The 24,833-nt window shown below is 41.3% G+C and overlaps 1 long non-coding RNA gene across 2 annotated transcripts in view; it reads left to right on the top strand.

Moving 5' to 3' along the window:
* Positions 1-24,833, top strand: part of LOC131278242 (uncharacterized) — a 64,796-nt gene that overhangs the window by 274 nt on the left and 39,689 nt on the right. The window lies entirely within an intron of this gene.

The raw sequence follows: 24,833 nt of genomic DNA, 5'->3' as shown, positions 1-24,833 counted from the left end.
TCTGCTTCATCCAGCTGGCCCTACTTTCTATTCTTTATCACTTCTAGGATTTTCTTAATTTACAGACCGCTCCCCTCCCCCCCCTCCCCCCCGCCGTCAATGTGTACATACCCAAACATTGCCTTAAATGAATTACTGAAAATGTGATGGTGTAAAATATTTACTTATTCATTCCAACAAGTATTTATGGAGCGTCTACAGAGTTGCACCGTAGTTCACAGCACTAAAAGTAAGACCGTACTTGTTATCTGCCTGTAAATGTCGTTGTAACAAACAGAAACAGACGTCGAATGTAAATTTAGCACTAGAAAGCAGATCCCACACGACTCTATTCTGAATGCTCAATGCAATTTATTTGCTTGTTTTATTGCAAGGTGTCCTAAAACCAATGCGCAATACATAATACATTTAAAGGTGGAGGGGAAGGAAGGAAGGGAGGGAGGAAGAAGAGGAAGAGGAAGAGGAGAGGAAGAGGAAAGGTGGAGGATCCCAAAGACCCTCTTCGCCTGAGGGCAGAAAGAAAGCGGGTGTATCCATAATGAGGTTTCTCTTTAAGGGTATGCCTGCCAGGTCTGCAGTTCTGCCGAGTTTCCAAAACTGATGGCGGGAAGCACTGTCTGGTTGGAGTGCCTCTCGGGGAGAATCTCGCAGAACAGCACCTGCATTGAGCCAGGAGTCAGGGCGATCCCGTGTCTGCCCTTACCCAGATGTTGTACAAAGCGGGATCAGCACTGGGCTTTATAGAGAGGGCCCCTCTAGCTGGCATCAGGCCATTCCATATAATATTCTCACATCAATGTCTGTTATCACTTGTTAAATACAAAAACATGTTTTTCTCAATTTGTTGGCATTCTTATGGTCAATGTGCTTACAATATTTTTTTGAGATTCAAGATCATTAATATTTTAATACACAACAGCAAAACCAGTTTATATTAGAATGTGGAGGAAGTCAGGAAAATAATTATTAGTTGATGAAGAGTGAAATCAGTTAGGAAATTATTACAGTAATCAAGCAATAATGGTAGTGGATTGGGCCGCAGTGGTAGTGATTGAGGGGGTGAGAAACGAATTTTGGACATATTTTGAAAGGAGAGCCCATAAGATATATAGATATGCTAGATGTGGAGTGTGAGGTAAAAGACATTGTGAGCCGCTTGGAGGAATTGAGTTGTAGAAGAAGCAATTTTCAAGGTGGAAATTAGGAATTTGTTTATATGTGGAGTTTGAAATCCTTATTAGATGTCCGAGTAGAGAGGTTGAGTAGACAATTAGATGTAGGCTCTGAGGTTGAGGGACGAAGTGTGGGCTAGGGACACCCTGAGAGTCATCACGGTATACATGGTGTTTAAAGCCACGTGACATCCAGGAATTAAGTGAAGATGTGGGAACTAAACAGTTGTCGGGATCTTGTCATTTATTGCCTTACAGATTGTGCAGAGATCCTATTGCCTTATTTTCCCGACCTCCTTAGAGATCAAGTTGGTGTGCCTGAATAACAGAAAATGGGAGCCGGGGTGGTAGTGACGGAACTGTATAGCAAACAATTATCTAAAAGCTTCTTTCTTTCATTTTTCCTACTGTCACCTACTTAATGGGAAAGTAGGAGGAATGCCTAAAGCGCTGTATATTGGAAATCAGTGGAAAACTCCATGTACCTTCTTATAGTCACTTAGGCCCAAGTTCAATAGGTTCTCTACATGGGAAACGGACCTGGCCCAGTGGTTAGGGCGTCCGTCTACCGTATGGGAGGTCCGCGGTTCAAACCCGGGGCCTCCTTGAAAACGGACCTGGCCCAGTGGTTAGGGCGTCCATCTACCGTATGGGAGGTCCGCGGTTCAAACCCGGGGCCTCCTTGACCCGTGTGGAGCTGGCCCAGGGGTGTCCCCCGTGTAGGGGAGCCCCACGCGCAAGGAGTGCACCGGTAAGGAGAGCCGCCCAGTGCGAAAGAAAGTGCAGCCTGCCCAGGAATGCTGCCGCCCACACTTCCATTGCCGCTGACGACAACAGAAGGGGACAAAGAAACAAGAGGCAGCAAATAGAGACACAAAACAGACAACTGGGGAAGGGGGGGAATTAAATAAATAAATCTTAAAAAAAAAAAAAAATAGGTTCTCTACAGTACAGTTAGAGTATCAAGAGGCAGCAAATAGAGACAGAGAACAGACAACCGGGGGAGGGGGGGAATTAAATAAATAAATAAATCTTAAAAAAAAAAATAGGTTCTCTACAGTACAGTTAGAGTATCCTTTTCCAAATACAAATTTTTACATGCCTCTTCTCTTTCCCCCACAGCACCCTCTTAACACATTTAAATTACTTTTAATTGCATTTAAGATAAAGTGCAAAATATTTAATGTGGTCTGCATTAATCTGCACGGTATAGCCCATGCCTGCCTTTCATCCTTACTTCACACCATGCTCTCCCTACCCATACTGGCATTATCACCACTCTTTCTGTGAGCAATGCTCTTTTCTGCCACAAGGACTTTATTTTTTTTAAGATTTATTTATTTTATTTATTTCTCTCCCCTTCCGCCACCCAGTTGTCTGCTCTGTGTGTCCATTCTCTGTGTGTTCTTCTGTAACCGCTTCTATCCTTATCAGCGGCACTGGGAATTTGTGTTTCTTTTTGTTGCATCATCTTTGTTGTGTCAGCTCTCCGTGCGTGCGGCGCCATTCTTGGGCAGGCTGCACTTTCTTTCACTTTGGGCGGCTCTCCTTATGGGGCACACTCCTTGCGCGTGGGGCTCCCCTACACAGGGGACACCCCTGTGTGGCAGGGTACTCCTTGCACGCATCAGCACTGTGCATGGGCCAGCTCCACACGGGTCAAGGAGACCCAGGGTTTGAACCCTGGACCTCCCATGTGGTAGGCAGACACCCTATCCATTGGTCCAAGTCCACTTCCCAGCCACAAGGACTTTTCACATGTTATTCCCTCTGCCTGAGACAACCTTCATTACTACCTTCCAAATTCTGATCTAAATTCTGCCATCACTTTCTCAAAGGAGGTTTCCTTGAACTTCTGGAATGAATCATTCTCCTTCCTGTGGTCTAGCACCATGTACTTTTTCTAGTGACACATACCACGGTAATTTTATATTTCTGTCTATGCTTTCTTTCACTCAAAGACTACAAGTTTTATAAGGGCAGGAACAGGGATATTTTGGTGGTGGTGTTTTGTTTGAGTTGTTTTTGTTTACATTTGTGTTTTCCCTCGCAATGCCTGACATACCACCTGGCAACATGACATAGTTTAGATCAATCATTGTTTCTCTAGGAAAAGTAATTATTTCAATAGTTATGGCTATGGCAACACAAGCAGAGCTCTAAGGGTCTTTCCATCAAATTCATATATGGATGCTGGGAGACAGTATTTATCTTTTTGCTAGAATTATTAAAGATAAGAGGATGTGAACTTGAGGCTTCTGGCAACCATCTTTCATTCCATGTGGAGAGAAATTGTTGATAGATGCCAAATAGATATTATTGTGTATATGTCTACGTTATATTGAGTCTTGGTTTTTGTCTCTGAAGCCTGGCCTCTGATGCTTTTTCTTCAATTTTGCGAATTATCTCATTATTCTTCCCAACAAATGAGTCGATATATTCCTTTTGCATAATCCAGCAGTCCCAGAACAAAACAGTGTCTCTTTCCTGATTGTTCAACAAAAAGTCCTGGAAATTCATTAGTTCGACTTGAGTTACATGCCATCACTGACCCAATGATTATGACCAACGGGGTAGAATATGCTGATTGACCAGGTCTTTGTCGTAGTCCCATAGTGGGGTAAGGGATGGCTTCATTCAAACTGTATGAATTAAGTTTGACTGAGATGTAGTTCCTCAAGAGGAAAGAAGGGGTTTGTTGCCAGAATCAGGATGGATGCCCAGCAGGTAAAAACAACATATTTTTACCATACATATTACTACCTCCAAGCAGCTTACAACCTCATATTTAGGGAATAGCTACATTCAGAGAGCAACTGAGGACATTAAACAGGTTAGAGAGATCTAAGTAAACATAATATCTGCGTAATACATAGCAGTTGTTGGTGCGAGGGTAGATAAATCAGGGAAAGCATCTCAAAGAAGTGTCTTGAACATACTCATAAAGAAAGTAATGGATATATTATGAAAAGTTAGAAATTCATTATAGGGAGAGGAAATAACAAAAGGTAAGAAATATAATCAAACAGCCATGTGTCTACAGAAGGTCAACTGGGATGGAGAGATAAAAATGAGTTTATATAAACAATAGGGCCTTGAGTGCTAGGCCGGCGAATTTTAACTGTGAACCAAGACATGATAATGAATTTCCTAAACAGAAGTTTAGGAAAATTTCCTAAAGAGAAGTTGAAAGTATTATCTGAAGAGAAAAAGTCAACTTCCATGTATTAGTTTCCTATTGCTGCTATAATAAATTACCATAAATTTAGTGACTTAAAACAACACAAATTTATCTTCTTATAGCTCTGGAGGTTAGAAGTCTGAATGAGTCTTTCAGGGTGTTATAGTGTCCTAGGGCAGCAGTAACAAATTACAACCAGCCTGGTAGCATAAGCAACAGAAATTTATTCTCTCACACTTCTGGGGAAGTTCAAAATCAAGGGATCAGCAGAGCTGTCCTCCCTCTGAAGACTCTAGGAAAGAATCCTTCCTTGCTTCTTCCTAGCTTCTGGTGGCTCCCAGTCATCCATTGGTTTTCCTTGGCTTGAAGACATATCACTCTAATCTCTGCCTCTGTCATCATGTAGCCTTCTTCCCTGTGTGTCTGTGTATCCAAATCTCCTTCTCCTTTCTCTCTTTTTTTAAAAATTTAAATTAATTTTTAAAAAATTCCCCCCTTTCTCTTATACAGCCATCAGTCATTGAATTTAAGGCCCATCCTAATTCATTATGACTTCATCTTAACTTGATCACATGTGCAAAGACCCTATTTCCAAATAAGGTCACATTTGCAGTACCAGAGTTTAGGACTTGAGTATCTTGGGAGGACACTCTTTAGCCCATTACACAGGGCTAAAATCAAGGTGTCAGCAAGGTGAGTTCCTTCTGAAGTTTTTAGGGAAGAATCTTCCTGTCTCTTCATCTCTTCCAGCTTCTAGAGGCTGCTGGCATTCTTTGGCTTCTGACCACATCACTAATCATTACCTCCATTGTCACATTGCTTCTCTGAGTTTGATTCTCTAGCCTCTCCCTTATATGGACCCTTGAGTTTACATTTGGTGCACCCAGATAATCCAGGATAATCTCCCCAACTCAAGATCCTTAATTTAATCACAACTGAAAAGTCCCTTTTGCCATCTAAGTAAAATATATGCATTTTTCAGGATTAGCTATGGCCACCCTTGGGTACACCCAGATAATCCAGAATAATCTCTCCATCGCAAGATCCTTAATTTAATCACAACTGAAGCGTTGCTTTTGACATCTAAGTAACACATATGCAGGTTTCAGGGATTAGACATGTTCACCCTGGGTAGGGGTTGACATCATTCATCCTACCACATACCATTACCAATAAAAAGCCTGGAAAAATGACAAATATTTTTAAAACGTTACTGAACTTGCAACAAAACAAGGAATATCTCCAGAGTGGGGGTGGGAAGGAGAGAGAGGGCTTGTGGCCGTGATGTTGAAAATAGCAAGGTGAACCTAGAATGAAGAACACTTGGTAAAAGCAAAAGCCAGGATTGCTTTGGGAGATTAAGCTTGGACCCTAAGGTTGAGAAAACTGATCCTCCAGGATCCTTAAAGGGCATTTAAGTGGTCCAGGTGTCACCAGGGTTTTAGTAGCGATAAATATAAATCCTTCTGGAAGAAAGTCTCCCAAATGTAGATGTTGACAAATGTTTCCATTGACTAAGTTCAATAAAATATAAACTCACAATAAAAGAAAATTACCAATAACCCAGGGAGACAAGCCACCATGAGTAAGTCTGTAAGAACAACAACGATGACAACAAATTGATTTAATCCCACAGAATGGGAGAAAGTACTTGCAAATCATATATCTGAAAAGGGTCTAATATGCATAATGCATAATGAACTCTAACAATTCCAACAACAAGAAGATAAACTACCCAATTAAAAAAATAGGCACATTACTTGCATAGACATTTCTCAAAGAAGAAATGTGGCCAATCAGCACATAAAATGATGCTCAACATCATTAGTCATTAGGGAAATGCCAATCAAAACCACAATGAGTTTAGGTCCTTTTAAGAAAGAGATATTAATAACCATTGATTAAATCTATGACAAAAGTGGTTACTTTAGGTGACTTAGATAATGCAGTTGGTGGAAATGATATTTAAAGTGTTAGCATTTTGTGAATGCATTGGGTTTAAGAGAATAAACATTTTACAAAAATTATAAAAAGATATCACTTCATACCCACTATAATTGCTCTTTTTAAAGAAATATATGTTTATTTTTAAAAGATACTTAGATTACATAAAATGTTACATTAAAAAAATATAAGGAATTCCCCTATGCCCCACTCCCCACACCTCCCACTTTCCCCACATTAACAACTTCTTTCATTAGTGTGGTACATTCTTTGTAATTGATGAACACATTTTAGAGCATTGCTACACAGCATGGATTATAGTTTACATTGTAGTTTACACTCTCTCCCACTCAATGTTATGGCAGGATATATAATGGCCTGTATCTATCTTTGCAGTGTCATTCAGGACAGTTCCAAGTCCTAAAAATGCCCCCATATTACACCACTTTTTCCCTCTCCCTGCCTTTAGCAACTGCAGTGGCCACTGTTTCCACATCAATAACATAATTTCTTCTATTGCTAGAATCACAATAGGTCTATACTAGAATACCAGAAAGTCCATTCTAGTCCATATTTTATTCCCCAATCCTGAGGATTCTGGAATGGTGAAACCCACTCCACCTCTAATTGAGAGGGGACTTCAATCCCATATGGCTGACAGATAGAACTCTCTTGCTTGCAGTTGTGTATAATTGCTCTTATTTTTAAAATGGAAAATCGTAAGTTTTGACAAAGATGCAGAGAAATTGGAACACGTGTGCTTTCTGGTGGGAATATAAAATGGTGCAGCTGCCATAGAAAATGGTTAGGCACTTCCTCAAAAAGTTAAACACGGAGCTACCATATGACCCAGAAATTCCACTTCTAGGTATATATCCAAAAGAATTGAAAACAGATTTTTCAAACAAAAACTTATACATGAATGTTCATAGAAGCACTATTCACAATAGCCAAAAGTGGAAGCAATGCAAATACCCATTAATGGATGAGTGGATGAACAAATTTTGGTATATCCATTAAATGGAATATTATTCAGGCATAAAGCATATGAGGGTGCCACCCCAATCAAGATGCAGAATGAGACCACTCAGGCCTCCATCTTGCCACAAGAGCTTTGAGCAAGTGGCAAGGACTGGCACAAATCTCTTTGTCAAGGTTCCAGAAAATATTAAAGGACTACATTAATGTTTAAAACATTAAATAGACTTTTTCTTGATTCAGGTTAATTGCTAAACCAAGAAAAAGTCTATTTAAAAGTGTTCCTGGTTAAAAAATGTTCCTGGTATTCAAGAGAAGCTCTGTCATAACACTAGCTGAGGGAAGCGGACTTGGCCCAGTGGTTAGGGCGTCTATCTACCACATGGAAGGTCCGTGATTCAAACCTCGGGCCTCCTTGACCCGTGTGCAGCTGGCCCACGCTCAGTGCTGATGTGCACAAGGAGTGCTGTGCCATGCAGGGGTGTCCCTGCATAGGGGAGCCCCACGTGCAAGGAGTATGCCCCGTAGGGAGAGCCACCCAGCGTGAAAGAAAGTTCAGCCTGCCCAAGAATGGCACCACACACACGGAGAGCTGACACAACAAAATGATGCAACAAAAAGAAACACAGATTCCCGTGCCACTGGCAACAACAGAAGCAGACAAAGAAGAACATGCAGCGCATAGACACAGAGAACAGACAACTGGGGTGGGAGGGAAGGGGAGAGAAATAAATAAATAAATCTTAAAAAAAAAACAAAACACTAGCCGAATATAAACTTAAGGAACAGGTAGCTCAGAATCTAAATTCCAACAATAATAGAGTAAAATACCAAATTATTCAGGTTTCAACAAAAGACTACCAAACACACAGAGAAACAGGAAGTAATAGCCCAAACAAAGATTAAAGCATTGGAAACCAATAATAAGGGGACCAGACCAGGATATACTAGACAAAGACTTCAAAAAAATAGTCCTAAGTATGTTCAAAGAGCTAAGTGAAAACATAGACAAAGAACTAAAGGAAATAAAGAAAACAATAGATTGACACAAACAATATCAATAGAAAGAAGGAAATTATGAAAAGGAACCACACAGTATAATAGACCACAGTAACAGAAAATTAAAAATTCCCTAGAGGGGTTCAAGAGCAGATTGGAAATGGAAGAAGAAAGAATCAGTGAACCTGAAGATAAGAACATTGCAATCATCCTAGCCTTAGAAGCAAAAGGAAGAAAGAAGGAAAAAAAAGTGAAGAGAGCCTGAGGAACCTGTGAGACACCATCAGGCATAACAAAATATACATTATGGGAATCCCAGAAGGAAATAAAGGAGAGAAAGAAGCACAGAGAATTGTGAAAGAAGTAATGCTGAAAATTCCCCCAAATTAACAGAAAACACAAATATACATATCCAAGCACTCAATGAACTACACAGGGTAAACTCATATAGACCTACACTACTTCATATTATAATCAAACCGTCAAATGTCAAAGAGAAAATTTTGAAAGTTGCAAAAGACGGAACGTGTCCCATATAAGGGAGCCTCAGTGGGTACTTTCTCATCAAGTACCATGGAAGCATGAAACCAGTAGAATGACATATTTATTTAAAGTGCTAAAAGCAAAAAAACTGTCAGCAAAGAATTCTATATCTGGCAAAGTGTCTTTTAAAAATGAGGGAGGATAATGTGCTGGAGGTGCAGTTAGTGTTGGAGTTTAAGATATATTTAGGGGATTTGAATCTCTGGACTGATGCGGCGGCTTGCTCGGTCGGTAGAGGTGGGGTCTGGCTGCAGACGAGGGGTCGGTCCCGCTCGGGACGAGGGGTCGGTCCCACTTGGGACGAGGGGTCGGTCCGGCAGCAGACGAGAGATCGGTCTCACAGGGGTTGCGCGGTTCGGCTGACGGGGTCGCCCGGCGAAGCCGGCGACGAAGGGGTCGCCCGGAGAAGCCAGCGACGAAGGGGTCGCCCGGAGAAGCAGGCGACGAACTGGGGACAAGGGAGGCCAGGCCCTTGTTGGGGGCTCTCAGGACTGGAGGGCGCACGGCAGAAGAACTACCGCGGAGACAAGGTAAACACGCAAGTCCACTTTACTGAGGGAGAGGCAACAGTTTTATAGGGGCTGGGGAAGGCTGATTGGTCGAAGCCACGCCCTGTTCTGATTGGTTGCCGGCAAAAGGTCAGTGGGCGGTACCGGACGGGGGAGGGGTGGTGGTTAGGGATTGGCTGTCGCTGTTGCTGGGGGAAGGGGCAGGGTTTAGGGATTGGTGGCTGCTGTTGCTGGGGTGGAGGGCAGACTTGAGTTTCCCGCCCACGCCTGGCTGTTGCTGCTGTCGGGGGAGGGGAAAAGGGCAGACTGGATTTTTCCGCCCACGCCTGGCTGTTGCTGCTGTCGGGGGAGGGGAAAAGGGCAGACTGGATTTTTCCGCCCACGCCTGGCTGTTGCTGCTGTCGGGGGAGGGGAAAAGGGCAGACTGGAATTTTCCGCCCTGCGCCTGCGCAGGGAGAAGAAGAAGGGTGCCGCCCCACAAGGCATCGTGTGGCGCCATCCGGGAGGAGGGGCGGCCGCGGAAGCATGGCTGCCGAGAAGGGAAGACCCGAGGGCACTCTGCGCCCATGCCGAGCTTCCTTCAGGGGTGGCGGTGAGTCCGACCAGCCACCCTATTATGGGGGCAGCGACTTGGCCTACCGCGGCCGCTCCCCTGCCAGGCCAGCAAACCACGCTTCAGCCCGAGGGGTGACCGCAGACTGACAATGTGATAGCCAGGTCCTGAGCCTCAACAGACTCCAGCACCTACAATCTGATTTATTGGACTTACCACACTCAGCTAAGATGGAGTTGAAGAAAGACAACCACCACACCATGGAGCCTAGAGTGATTACAACTGAAAGTGGGAGGATTGCATCCAGCATCCATGTGGAATCTGAGCCTCCTCTTGACATAGAGGTGCAATGGACACAACCAATCCAATGTCCACATAGAAGAGGTGGCATTGGATTGGGAAAAGTGGACAGGGTGGCTGATGGGTATGGGGAAATACAGGAAGAGATGAGAGGTGGAGGCGTCTTTGGGACATGGAGCTGCCCTGGATGGTGCTTCAGGGGCAATCACCGGACATTGTAAATCCTCACAGGGCCCACTGGATGGAATGGGGGAGAGTATGGGCCATGATGTGGACCACTGACCATGAGGTGCAGAGGTGCCCAAAGATGTACTTACCAAATGCAATGAATGTGTCATGATGATGGGAACGAGTGTTGCTGGGGGGGGGAGAGGTGGGGTGGGGGGGTGGGGTTGAATGGGACCTCATATATATATTTTTAATGTAATATTATTACAAAGTCAATAAAAAAAAAAATGAGGGAGGAGGGTTGTGGGGATATGGCAGAGTAGGAAGCTCCAAGAATCCAGCCCTCCATCAAAACAACTGTTCAACTGGCAGGAAATGTCTGAGTCAACTCTGGAGTCTTGGAACTTAGTGCAGCATCAAGGGAAGAGCTGGAGAAAAAGTCTAGTAAATTGCAATAAATATGCATGAATTTCATCCCCTGTGTAACAGCTATTATCTCCTATTCCCCAACTGCATAATAGGCAGCAGTGGAGACTACAGCCCAGGTTAGCTGTGCAGCAAACTGACTCCTGGGAGGGCTATAAAGGCCTACTCTTCCAAAATCTGGATATGTGTGGTTTAATTGTAGATCCCTGCTTTTGATCAGCTACTTCTGATCACTGGGGGGCCAGCTCTGAGGACAGCCATTGTTCCAAACCCCCTCAGGCAAAAGAAGTCAAAGGTCTTAAAAAGTACCTTTTTTTGGTGTACATCTCTTGTGTCTTTCCATTCTTCACATGGGAGCAAAAATACTTTGGAAAAGTCACAAAGTGCACAACTCCATCTCTTAACAATGATCACAACAAAACCTAGCAATTCCTGAGAGTGGGAGAACTAGGTTTCCAGAGTTACAGCACCATAATACTCAGATGTCCAGTTCTCAACAAAAAATTTGCAAAACACATGAAGAAAGAGTAAAGTGTGGCTCATTCACAGGAAAAAAAAAAAAAAGGATTTGCCAAAGACCAACCCTTCAGAGTCTCATATCTTAGAACTATTAGTTAAAGACTTTAAATCAACCATTTTGAATATGTTCAATGAGCTAAAGGAATCAACATACAAAGATCTAAAGGATATTAGAAATACATTGTCTGAACAAAATAAAGAGAAAATATAAAAAGGTACTAAACAAATTTTGGAGCTGCAGAAATTGAACTGAGGGAAGCAGACTTGGCCCAATGGAAATGGCATCTGCCTACCACATGGAAGGTCCGCGGTTCAAACCCCGGGCCTCCTTGACCTGTGTGGAGCTGACCCATATGCAGTGCTGATGAGTGCAAGGAGTGCCATGCCACACAGGGGTGTCCCCCACATAGGGGAGCCCCATGCGCAAGGAGTGCGCCCCATAAGGAGAGCCGCCCAGCCCAAAAGAAAGTGCAGCCTGCCCAAGAATGGCGCCACACACATGGAGAGTTGACACAACAAGATGACACAACAAAAAGAAACACAGATTCCGGGTGCCACTGATAAGGATAGAAGCGGTCACAGAAGAACACACAGCGAATGGACACAGAGAGCAGACAACTGGGCGGGGGGGGGGGGAGCAGCAGGGGAGAGAAATAAATCTTAAAAAAAAAGAAATTGAACTGAAAAAACTCATTAGACAGACTAAACAACAGATTTCAATAAGCAGAAGAAAGGATCAGCAAACTTGAAAGCAAGACAGTTGAAATTATACAATGTGAGGAGTACAAAGAAAAAATAATGAAGAAAAATGAACAGAGTCTGAGGAACCTGTGGGACTCTATCAAGCATACCAGCACATATATCATTAGAGTTCTGGAGGACAAAAGAGAGAAGGAGCAGAAAAAATGCCTTAAGAAATAATGGCCAGAAAATTCCCCAATCTGATGGAAGATGGGAATATGCATATACAGGAATCGCAACAAACTCCAAGCAGGATAGACTCTTAAGAGATCTACACCAAGAAACATTATAACAAAATTGTCAAAATCCAAAGACAAGGAGAGAATATGAAAGTAGGATGTGTTGAGTGATATAAGCCAGACACAAAAGAAAGAAGTGATTGGTCACATATAAACATCTCCAATAAGATTAACAGTGAATTTCTCATGAGAAATCATGGAAGTCTGAAGAAATGACATATTTAACATCCTTAAAGGAAAAAACTGCCAACAAAGAATTTTATATCCAACAAAATTATCTTTCAAAGTGAAGGAGAAATGAAGACATTTATAGACAAACAAGAGCCAGAAGAGTTCATTACCAGATAACCTACCCTATAAGAAAGAGCATTTTTTGGCATGAAATAGGACACTAGACAATAACTTAAAGCTATAAGAAAAAACAAAGAACATTGCTAAAGGGTAACTACATAGGTAAATATAAAATCTAATATAATTATACTTTTGGTTTGTAATTTCTTCTCCCCACAATATGACTTAACAGACAAATATGTAACATACTTTATGTGTTTATTTTTTAAAGATTTCTTTTTTCTTTATTTCTCTCCCCTTTCCACCCCCCCCAACCCAGTTGTCTGCTCTCTGTATCCATTTGCTGTGTGTTCTTCTGTGACCGCTTCTATCCTTATCAGCGGCACCAGGAATGTGTGTTTCTTTTTGTTGCATCATCTTGTTGTGTCAGCAGTCCGTGTGTGAGGTGCCATTCTTAGGCAGGAGGCTGCACTTCTCTTTCGTGCTGGGCGGCTCTCCTTATGGGGTGCACGCACTCCTTGTGTGTGGGGCTCCCCTAAGCTGGGGGCACCCCTGCGTGGCACAGCACTATTTGCGTGCATCAGCACTGCACGTGGGTCAGCTCCACACACGTCAAGGAGGCCCAGGAGTTGAACCGCAGACCTCCCATGTGGTAGGCAAGTGCCCTATCCATTGGGCCAAGTCCACTTCCCTGTAACATACTTTAAATGCAACATATAAAGATGTAATCTGAAGATGGCATAAGAATAAGAGCACCCATATCATCACTCCTATAAAAAAATGGCTGAGTGGGGACAAAATCCTTTTTGAGCTGTTTTGGGAACCCACAAAGCAGGAGGCTGCTGGACATTGATTTGGAGAGAGTGCCACAAAAAGAATGATAGCTCAAGGTAAAACCACAGGTTTCTGCCCATCCTCCAGGGCAAGAAGCATGGCTTTCCCTGAACCTCCCTGGTGTCACAGCTGGAGGAAAAAAACTCTGAGGGTGAGAGGGTCTGGTGAAGGGTGGAGAGGGGTCCTATGAGTATGGGTTCAATTGTCTGGACCCCCCTTTTTGAGCTTTGAGGAGCATACCAGCTGGCTTGAGGAGAAACGAGGAAGAGGGGAGAGGTGAATCTATGGAGGCAGTCCGATTTACCTAACCTCTGTCAAGAAGAAGGTGGAGCCAGGCAATTAACTAATCCTGTGTGACACACCTAAGGGAGGGGGACAGTAGGAAGTGCTTGGTAGGCTTCTAAGAGCATATTTAGGATTCCTGGCAAGGTGTGGCTACTGTCTTTCAAAGTGACTGAGACATTATTTTCTGAGGTGATTTCATTCATCAGGGTCCCATTTGAATTTCAGAGGGATGCTCTCACATGGGCTTCCTGCTGAGAGAGGGAAGTGAGGAAGGGAGAAAGGGGGAAGTGTGCAGATTCCTAATCAGTTTATTAAATTGCAAATAGTCTATCCTGCCCCTGGAAGGGGAGTTTTTTTGAGGAGCAGGTTGACCCTGAAGAAGGATTTGGCTCAGTGGAGGAATTATAGTCTTGAATGTGCATGGTTTCTGGTTCAGTTCCTAGCTCCTCTTAGAAAAGTGACCCATTGGGATGTTAGCTGATACCTTGAGACAGGTAAAACATAGATAATGTCCTTGTATTAGCTTCCCTTGGGTCTCTTATTTTCCCTAAATAAGAGCTTAAGAGGGAAGTCTGTTTTTTTTTTTTATTGTTTGGTTGACTCCTTGCTTGAGGGCTTGTTTTTTTATTTGTTTGTTTGTTTTCTTGTTATCTTGTCTTTCCCCTTCCTCTTTATCCCCCACCCTTTTTTTTCTTTCTTACTTTTCCTTTTTTTAATTAGGTGCTGGGACTTGTTTATTGATTGCTGTGCTTCCTCATCCTCAACCTCCTCTTTTCTGTGTGTACTGAATTTGGCTACTGACACTATCTCTTTTCCTTCCTACATCTTTCTACATTCCATCTTCTATTGTTGCTCTTACATTTCCTCTCTTTGTTTAGCCCCCAATTTTTCTGGCTTTTTATTTCTAACACTTCGATTTTGTTTTCTTTCTTTTATTAATGCTTTATCTTAATGTCCTTTCTTTTCTCTTTCCCTCTCTCCTGATCATGCTAGCCTTTTAATTCATACTACATTCTTCTCCATAATCAGTTTCCCATTTCATTGTAGTTATTCCACCTTCTTATTCCTATAACTATACAGTGCTTACGTGAGTTTAATATTTATTCTCCTAGGTCTTATACGGTTCTTCTGCTAACATTTACTACCAATACTACTATTATAATTTTTCTTTTCTTACCTCTTTTGCTTTCCCTGGCCCTAATCTTTTCCCTCAAGGTAACTTAGACAACAACAAAGTAAAAGAATAAGAACAAGGTGTCAAAGAGAAAAATTAACACACACACACAAACAGCACCTAAAAAACCCTGAGACTACAGTGGGAGGCTAATCAACTGAACGAACCCACCAAGATAAAACGATGACCAGACAGCAACAAAAAAGTACAAACCAAACCAATAATCAGGAAGACATGACCCAGTCCAACAAACAAAAACCAGGAAGAAGGGCAGAACATCGAACAACTAATCAAAGCTCTCCAATCAAATATCATGAACCAACTTAATGAAGTGAAAGAAGAGATTAAGGATATTAAGAAAACACTTGGAGAGCATACTGAAGAAATTGTCAACATACACAAAAATAATGGATATGATGGTGATGAATGGCACCATTCAAGAAATCAAAAACACATTCAGCAAATTACAGTAGATCTGAAGAAACAGAGGAAAGAATTAGTGATGTGGAAGACAGTACATCTGAAATCAGATTGTAGAATTGATAGATAAAAAGATATAAAATATCCAACAGGGACTTAGGGATTTGAATGAAAACACAAAATGTACAAAACTTATGCATTATAGGCATCCAAGAAGGAGAAGAGAAGGGAAAGGGGACAGAAGGGGTGTTAGAGGAAATAATGGCTGAAAACTTCCCAAACCTTTTGAAGGAGATGGATGTACATGTCCAGGAAGCACAGTGCACCCCAAATAGTATAAATCCCAACAGGCCTACCCCAAGACATATACTTGTCAAATTGTCCAATACTCAAGACAGAGAGAAAATACTGAAGGCAGCAAGAGAAAAGAGAACCATCCCATACAAGGGAATCTCAATAAATTAAGTGCTGATTTCCCATCTGAAACCGTGGAGGCAAGAAGGCAGTGGTATGACATAGTCAAGCTACTAAAAGAAAAAATTTCCAGTCAAAACTACTCTATCCAGCAAAGCTGGCATTCAAAAATGATGGAGAGTTCAAAATATTCACAGAGAAACAGAAACTAAGAGAGTATGCCAATAAAAACCTGCCCTTCAAGAAATACTAAAAGGAGTTCTTCAGGAGGAAAGAAAAAAACAAAAGAGGCAGAGTTAGAGGACAGTGTAAGAACAACCAAAAAGACAAAAAGAGAAATAAAAACAACATATGACATATGCAAATCCAAAGAAAATAGGCTAATGTAAGTAATTCCTTGAGAGTAATAACACTGAATGTTAAGGGATTAAACTCATCTGTCAAGAGACATGGATTGGCAGAATGGATAAGGAAATATGATCCATCTATATGCTGTCTACAAGAAACCCACCTTAGACCCAGGGATTCAAGGAGGTTTAAAGTGAAGGGCTGGAAAGCAATCTTACAAGCAAATAATAACCAAAAAAGGGCAGGAGTAGCTATACTAATATTGGACAGAATAGACTTTAAATGCAAAACTATTTTGAGAGACAAAGATGGACACTTATATTAGTAAAAGGGGTACTCTTTCAAGAAGAAAGAACAATCATAAACATTTATGCACCTAATCAAGGGGCCTCAAAATACATGAGGCAAACACTGGAAAAACTAAGTGGAGGAATAGATGCCTCTACAATTATAGTGGGGGACTTTAATACACCATTGTCACCATTAGACAGAACATCTCAACAGAGAATCAATAAAGGAACAAAGACTTTGAATGATAAATTAGAGGATCTGGACCTAATAGACATATACAGAACACTACACTAAAATACAGCAGGATATACATTCTTCTCAAGTTCACATGGATCATTCTCCAAGATAGACTACATGCTAGGCCACAGAGAAAGTCTCAATGAATTCAGAAAGCTTGAAATCATACAAAGTAATTTCTCTGACCACAGTGAAATGAAGCTGGAAATCTGCAAAGGCCAGAGACCCAGATTAGGCACCAAGATATGGAAGTTAAGCAACTTCTTAGACAAACAGTGGGTCAAGGAGGAAATCTCAAAAGAAATCAGTAAGTACCTTAAAACTGATAAAAATGACAACACAACATATCAAAATTTATGGAATGCAGCAAAAGCTATACCGAGGGAAATTGATAGCAATAAATTCATACATCAAAAAAGAAAGAGCTAAACTCAAAGACCTAACTGCACACTTGGAGGAATTAGAAAAAAAAAACAAAACACAACAAACTAACCCCAAAGGATGAAGAAAGAAAGAAATAACGAAGATGAGCACAGAATTAAATGAAATAAAAAATAAGAAAGCACTAGAAAAAATAAACAAAACAAAGAGGTGGTTCTTTGAGAAGATCAATAAAATTGACAAATCCAGGAAACAGATGTAGCTCAAGTAATAGAGCTTCTGCCTACCATATGGGGGGACCCGGTTTGATCCCTGGGGCCTCCTGGTGAAAAAGAAAAAGAGAAAGTGTGCCTGTGTGGCGAGCCAGTGCCCGTGTGGCAAGCCAGTGCCCACATGGTGATCTGAGTGTACACACAGCGAGAGTGCCTGCATGGTGAGCCACTGCCCACGTGGTGAGCCAGTACCCAAGCACATGAGTCACACAGCAAGATGATGATGAAGCCAAAGAAAGATGAAGGGGTGAGTCAAGGTGAAGCACAACAGAAAGCAGGAACTGAGATGGTGCAGCTAACAGAGAATCTCTCTCCACATCAGAGGTCCCCAGGATCGAATCCCATTGAATCCTAGAGGAGAAAAAAATGGAAGAGAAGACCAAAAACAGAAATAGATACAGAAGATCTTACAGCAAACGGGCACAGACAGCAAAAACAGCAGGGCAGGGGTAGGGGTAGGGGAAGGGGGGGAATAAAATAAATAAATAAATCTTTTAAAAAAATTGACAAACCCTTAGCTAGACTAACAAAGAAAAAAGAAAAAAAGAAGAGATGCAAATACACAAAATAAGAAATGGCCCCACAGAAATAAAGACTATCATATGAGGATACTTTGAAAAAGTATATGCCAACAAGAAGAACAATTTAGAGGAATAAGACAAATTCCTAGAAGCACATAAGCAGCCTACATTGACAAAAGGAGAAATTGATGATCTCAACAAACCAATCACAAGTAAAGAAAGAAGCAGTCATTAAAAACCTCCCAACTAAGAAGAGCCCTGGGCCAGATGAATTCACAGGTGAACTCTACCAAACATTCTGGAAAGAAGAACTAACACCAGTCATGCTTAAACTCTTCCAAAAAATCAAAATAAAAGGAACATTGCATAACTCATTCTATGATGCCAACATTACCTTAATACCAAAGCCAAACAAAGACAACAGAAGAAAGGAAAATTAGAGACCAATCTCTCTAATGAATCTAGATGCCAAAATCCTCAACAAAAAATGTGACCAAGTGGGTTTCTTCCCTGGTATGCAAGGATGTTTCAACATATAAAATCAATCAATGTGATACACCGCATAAACAGATTGAAAGAAAAAAATCATATCATATCTAGGTGCAGAAAAAGCATTTAACAAAATATACCACACTTTCCTGATAAAAACACTGCAAAGGATAGGAATAGAAGGAAACTTTCTGAACACAATCAAGGGTATATATGAAAAACCCATAGCTAATATAATTTACAATGGTGAAATCCTAAAATCCTTCCCTCTAAGATCAGAAATGAGACAAGGATGCCCACTGTCACCGTTCCTATTTAACATCGTGCTAGGAGTACTTGCTCGAGCACTGAGACAAGAAACAGATAGAAAAGGTATCCAAATTGAAAAGGAAGAAGTCAAAACTTCATTATTTGCAGATGACATGATCCTGTACATAGAAAGCCCTGAGAAATCTACAACAAAGCTTCTAGAACTTATAAATGAGTTCAGTAAAGTTGCAGGTTATAAGATCAATGTGCAAACATCAGTAGAATTTCTGTACTCCAATAATGAGCAATCTGAGGACAAAATTTTTTTAAAAATTTAAAATAGTAAATAAAAAAATTGAATACCTAGGAATAAAGTTATCTAAAGATGTAAAAGACTTATACACAGAAAACTATACAACACTTAAATAAAGGGAAGAATATTCCTTGTTCATGAATAGGAAGACTAAATATCATTAAGATGTCTATCCTACTGAAACTGATCTACAGATTTAATCACAGTAACAGTCAACACAGCATTTTTTACTGAACTGGAAAAACTAACTATGAATTTATTTGGAAGGGAAAGAGGCCCTGAATAGCCAAAGACATACTCAAAAAGAAAAATGAAATTGGAGGAATCACACTACCTGACTTTAAAATATAGTACAAAGCTATAGTGGTCAAAACAGCATGGTATTGGCACAAGAATAGACACATTGACTAATGGAACCGAATTGAGAGTTTGGATATAGACCCTCACATATACAGTCATCTGATATTTGATAAGGTCACAAAGCCCATTCAACTGGGAGAGAATGGCCTCTTCAACAAATGGTGCTTGAAGAACTGGATATCCATATGCAAAAGAATGAGAGAGGATTACCATCTCACATTGTATTAGTCAGTCAAAGGGGTGCTAATGCAAAATACCAGAAATTGGTTGTTTTTTATACAGGGTATTTATTTGGGGTAGGAGCTTACACATACCAGGCCATAAAGCATAAGTTACTTCCTTCACCAAAGTCTATTTTCATGTGTTGGAGCCAGGTGGCTGCTGATGTTTGCAAGGGTTCAGGCTTCCTGGATTTCTCTGGGCTCAGTGCCTCTGTTTCCTCCACAAGGTCAGCTGTACACTATCAGGCGAATGGCTCTGTCTATCTCCCCGGGGCTCTAGCTTCACCATCAAACTCCAACATCAAAACTCCAACTTTAAAAGCCCTCAACTCTGTCCTTTGCTATGCCTTGTATCTGTGAGTCCCCATACACCAAGAGGCGGGGACTCAATGCCCTAATGATGTGGCCCAATCAAAGCCCTAATCATAACGCAATCTTGCCCAGGTACAGATCAGATTACAAACATAATTCAATATCTATTTTTGGAATTTATAGCCATATCAAACTGTTACACACACCTTATACAAAAATCAATTCAAGATGGGTCAAAAATCTAAACGTAAGGGCCAAGACCATAAAGACCTTGGAAAACAATGTAGGAAAGCTTCTACAGGACCTTGTAATAGGATATAGATTCATGAAGTTCACACCCAAACCACGAGCAGTGAAAGAAAAAATAGATAAATGGGACCTCCTCAAAATTAAAACCTTTTGCACCTCAAAGGAGTTTATCAAGAAAGTGAAAAGACAGCCTACACAATAGGAGAAAATATTTGGTAACCATATATTTGATAGGAGCCTAATATCCAACATATATAAAGAAATCCTCTATCTCGAAAATAAAAAGACAACCCATTCAAAAAATAGGGAAGAGATTTGAACAGATCCTTCTCCAAAGAAGAAATACAAGTGGCTAAAAAGCACATGAAAAGATGCTCACTAGCTATTAAAGAAATGCAAAGCAAAACTACAATGAGATACCATCTTACACCCATTAGACTGGCAGTTATTTAAAAAAAAAAACAAGATTACAAGTGTTGGAGAAGATGCGGAGAAATGGGAACCCTCATCCACTGCTGATGGGAATTTAAAAGGATCTGGCCCCACTGCTGATGGGAATTTAAAAGGATCTGGCCATTCTGGAAGACAGTTTCGCAGTTCCTAAAAAAACTAGCTATAGATTTGCCATGTGACCAGCAATTTCACTGCAGGGTATATACCCAGAAGAACTGAAAACAAGGACACAAACTGATATATTCATACCAATGTTCAAAGCAGCATTATTCACTATTGCCAGATGTTGAAATCAACCCAAATGCACATCAACAGATGAATGGATAAACAAAATGTGATATATACACACAATGAAATACTGCTCAGCTGTAAGAAGGAATACAGAACACACGGAATAGCATGGATGACTCTTGAGGACCTTACGTTGAGTAAAGCAAGTCAGGCATTGAAGGAAAATTACTACATGACTCTCTGAAGTCATGAATTAAGCAAATCAAACTGTCTCAGAGAGCTAGATACTGGAAGGTAGGCTTACAGGAAATAGCGGGGGAGAGGAAGGTTGTGAGCTGATACCTACATGGGCAAAATCTATGATAAAGTGGAGGTAAGTAGTTGTGCAGTGAAGGGATAAGATGGGGACATAGGGATACTATTGGGTGGGGCTTTGCAGGCTTGAGGGTTGGGAGGATGGGTCAGATTGTCCATGAAATTGGGGCGCAGGTTTGGGGTGAGCGGGTGAACATGGGAGATTGTCAGGTACATGGTTAAAACTATAATGTTGAGAAAGCTCTTTAGATAATATAATAAAGTAGGGTTACTTGTTTAAGGTGTTTGGGGGGGGGGCATCTGGTACAGGGTTCACCTGGGCAGTCTTTTAGGGAGTATGTGAGTGCTCATCTTGTCATATTGTGTTATAATCAGTGAATGGAGACACATACAATGAGCAGGAAAGTGTTGTACCCCAATCCTGGGGCAGACTGATATTCTCAAACAGAGGAGAGGGTGTCTCTTAAGGGCATGGGTGGTTCCCAATGGGGGAGGACAGACTAGAGTGTCAAGCCCTCAGCATTGTTGTAAGAATCTATGAATCTTGGCCTTCAGGCAGTGAAGGTTGGTTGTCACTGTGGGCCCTGAGGGGAGGGGGAGAGAGGAATAGAATAGATGGAAGTGGGGTAACTGGGGGGCAATGGAAGTGTTCCACAAGATTGTGCAACGATGGATATAAGTCATGTTAAATTTTACCAAAAATGAAATTTATGAAAGTGTATGGTCTAAAATGTAAACTATAATGTAGCCAAAAATGTAGAAAAGTGTACAGTCTAAAATATAAACCATAATGTAAGCCATAATGGAACCATGGTTCGTAGCTATGTTTCAATATCTGTACATCAGCCACAGCAAAGATAAGATCCACATGTAAAAAGATCATTGCTGGGGAAGTGGGAAAAGAGTTTGATGTCGGGTATATGGGAGTCCCCTATATTGTATGTGACTTTACTGTGGTCTAAAACTTTTCAGAAGAGAAAATTAAAAAAAAAAAAAGGTTGTAGACACTGAGGAAGTAAGGGGGGAGATTGCCTTGCCACCGCACATGCAGGGCAACACCTATTACTGAGATGAAAGGCAAAATGTAAAAAACAAAGTTTTATGATATTTTTCTTTTTTTAATACCCCAATTTATTTTTTACTTTATTTTAGTTTTTCTAAATTATTATGATACTGATGACTATGCTTATGAGCCTGTGTGCTTGAAATTTCAGCTAGGCCTAGAGCTTCAAGGTACCTAAGAGTTACCTCCTGAGAGCCTCCATGTTGCTCAAATGTGGCCACTCTCTAAGCCAAACTCAGCATGTAAATGCACTACATTTCCCCCAATGTGGGACATGACTCCCAGGGATAAACCTGCCTGGCACCAAGGGATTACTACCATCACCAGCTGGTGATACAACTAGAAAAAGACCTTGAATAAAAGGGAGAAATGGTAAAGACAAATGAGTTTATATGACTAAGAGACTTCAAAATGAGCCAGGAGGTCATCAGAGGGGTTGTGCTTATGCACATCTCAGCAGGATCACAGAGACAACCAAAGTTGATACAACCCCAGGTACTGGTGCTCCTGAGGGCTATGGAGACACACAGGTTCTATGATCATGACAGATGGCTCTGGACTTTAGTGCCTTGCCACTGGGCCCTACTTTGGAATTTGTGTTCCTGAATGTGATAGAGTTGGACTCAGATGGTGACCTCTCCACATACCTCGTCTGTCACTTTTACTGAACCTGTGGTTAGCACTGGGGTTTGTGAATGCTGAGGTGACTTGAATCCCTGGACTGCCCTTGTGCCATGTGGGCCCTGAGCCTCAGCGAGTTGCAACACCCACCCTCCAGTTCATTGGATTAACCCAGGTCAGCTAACAGGGAAGATAGTCAACCACCACACCAGGGAACTAAGAGTATCTACAGCTGCAAGCAGGAGAATACTATTCATCAGCCATGTGAGATCTAAGCCCCTTCTCAATTTAGAGGTGAAGTGGGCATTGCCATCCCTGGGTCCACATGATGGAAGAATATAATATGGATTGGAGTGGACTTGCTGGTATTCTACTACAGAACTGTTGTGACTCTCGCAGTGGAACTAATCATATCAGTGATGTAGAGACAGTGCCCATGGGAGTCGCTGAGGGCAGGGAGAGGGAGGAAGAGGTGTGATATGGGGAATTTTTGGGATTTGGAGTTGTCCTGAATGATATCGCAGGGACAGATGCAGGACATTGTATATCCTGCCATAACCCACTGGGGGAGAGTGTGAACTATAATGTAAACTATGGTCCAGCAGTGTGGCAGTGCTCCAGGGTGTATTCACCAATGCAAAACGTGCTTTACTGATGAAAGGGGATGTTGATGTGGGAGGAGTGGATGAGGTGGGGAGTGGGGTATATGGGAACCTCTTGTATTTTTTAATGTAACATTTTGTGTGATCTATTTATCTTTTTTTTAAAAAGACAATAATAAATAAATAAGCCAGCTCTGGGAAAAAAAAAGATGTGATCTGAGACTATAACAATATGAAGGGAGAGGGACAGAGATATATAGGAACAGAGAGTTTGTATACTACTGAAACTAGATTGATGCTACTCAAACTAAGTTATTATTAGTTTAAGATGTTCATTGTATTTGGAAAGGTAACCACTAAGAAAATAACTAAAAATAGAGAAAAGGAAAGAAGGGAATCAAAATGGTACACTGTGAAAAGACAACTAGCTATAAAAAAGGACAGTAATGGAGTAACTGAGGGAGGAAAAAACATACAAGACATAGAGAAAACAAATAGCTAAATGCCAGAAGTAAATCCTTCCTTTCTTAGTTATTACCTCAAACATCAATGGATTTAACTCCCCTATTATGCTGCCTACAAGAGATTCACTTTAAGTATAAAGACACAGAGAGGATGAAAGTAAAAGGGTGGAAAATATATTCCATGCAAACAGAAATCAAAGGAGAGCCAGAAGCTGTGGAGAAATAGGGACCCTTGTATATTTTTGGTGATAAGGTGAAATGGTGCACCACTGTGGAAAACAATTTGGTAGTTCTTTAAAAAGTTAAACAGAATTATCATGTGACCTGGTAATTCCACTCCTAGGTAAAAATTCAATCCAAAAGAATTGAAAGGAGGAACTCAGACAGACATTTGTATGCCAGTGTTTATCACGGCCTTATTCACAATTGCCAAAGATGGAATCAACCCAAATTTCCATCAACAGATAAATCAAATGTGGTAAATCCATGCAATGGCATGTTATTCAGTCATAAAAAGTGAATATGGATGAACATGCTATATGGATGAACCTTGAAGGCTTCATGTTGAGTGATATAAGCCAGTCACAAAAGGACAGATACTGTATGATTGAGTCCTCAGAAATGAAATAATTAGAATATACAAATTCATAGAGACAGAAAATAGAGTATGGGTTATGGGGGGAAAGGGGAAGGGAAATGGGGAGTTAATGCATAATGGGTGCAGAGTTTCTTTTTGGGGTGATAGAAAAGTTTTGGCAATGGATGGTGGTCAGTGTAGCACAGTACTGTGAATGCAGTTAATCCAGCTGAAATACATGCTTGGAAGAGGTTGAGATGGGAAATTTTATGTTGTATATATGTGATTTAGTCTGCTGAGCTGCTGAAAGCAATATACCAGAAATGAGTTGACTTGTACAATGGGGACTTAAAGTTCTGAGGCCATGAAAATGTCTAAATCAAAGCAATATTGGGAAGCAGTTGTGGTTCAACTGACAGAGCGTCTGCCTACCATATAGCCGGTCCAGGTTTCAGTACCCAGGACCTCCTGACCCATGTGGTGAGCTGGCCCATGTGCAGTGCTGCTGCAGGCAAGGAGTGCTGTGCCACGCAGGGGTATCTCCCACGTAAGGATGCACCACGTGCAAGGAGTG

This window comes from Dasypus novemcinctus, chromosome 4, assembly GCF_030445035.2.
Source record: "Dasypus novemcinctus isolate mDasNov1 chromosome 4, mDasNov1.1.hap2, whole genome shotgun sequence".
Classification (NCBI taxonomy): domain Eukaryota; kingdom Metazoa; phylum Chordata; class Mammalia; order Cingulata; family Dasypodidae; genus Dasypus; species Dasypus novemcinctus.
Note: the sequence above shows the minus strand (reverse complement) of the source record. Positions and strands in the feature narration are given on the sequence as shown.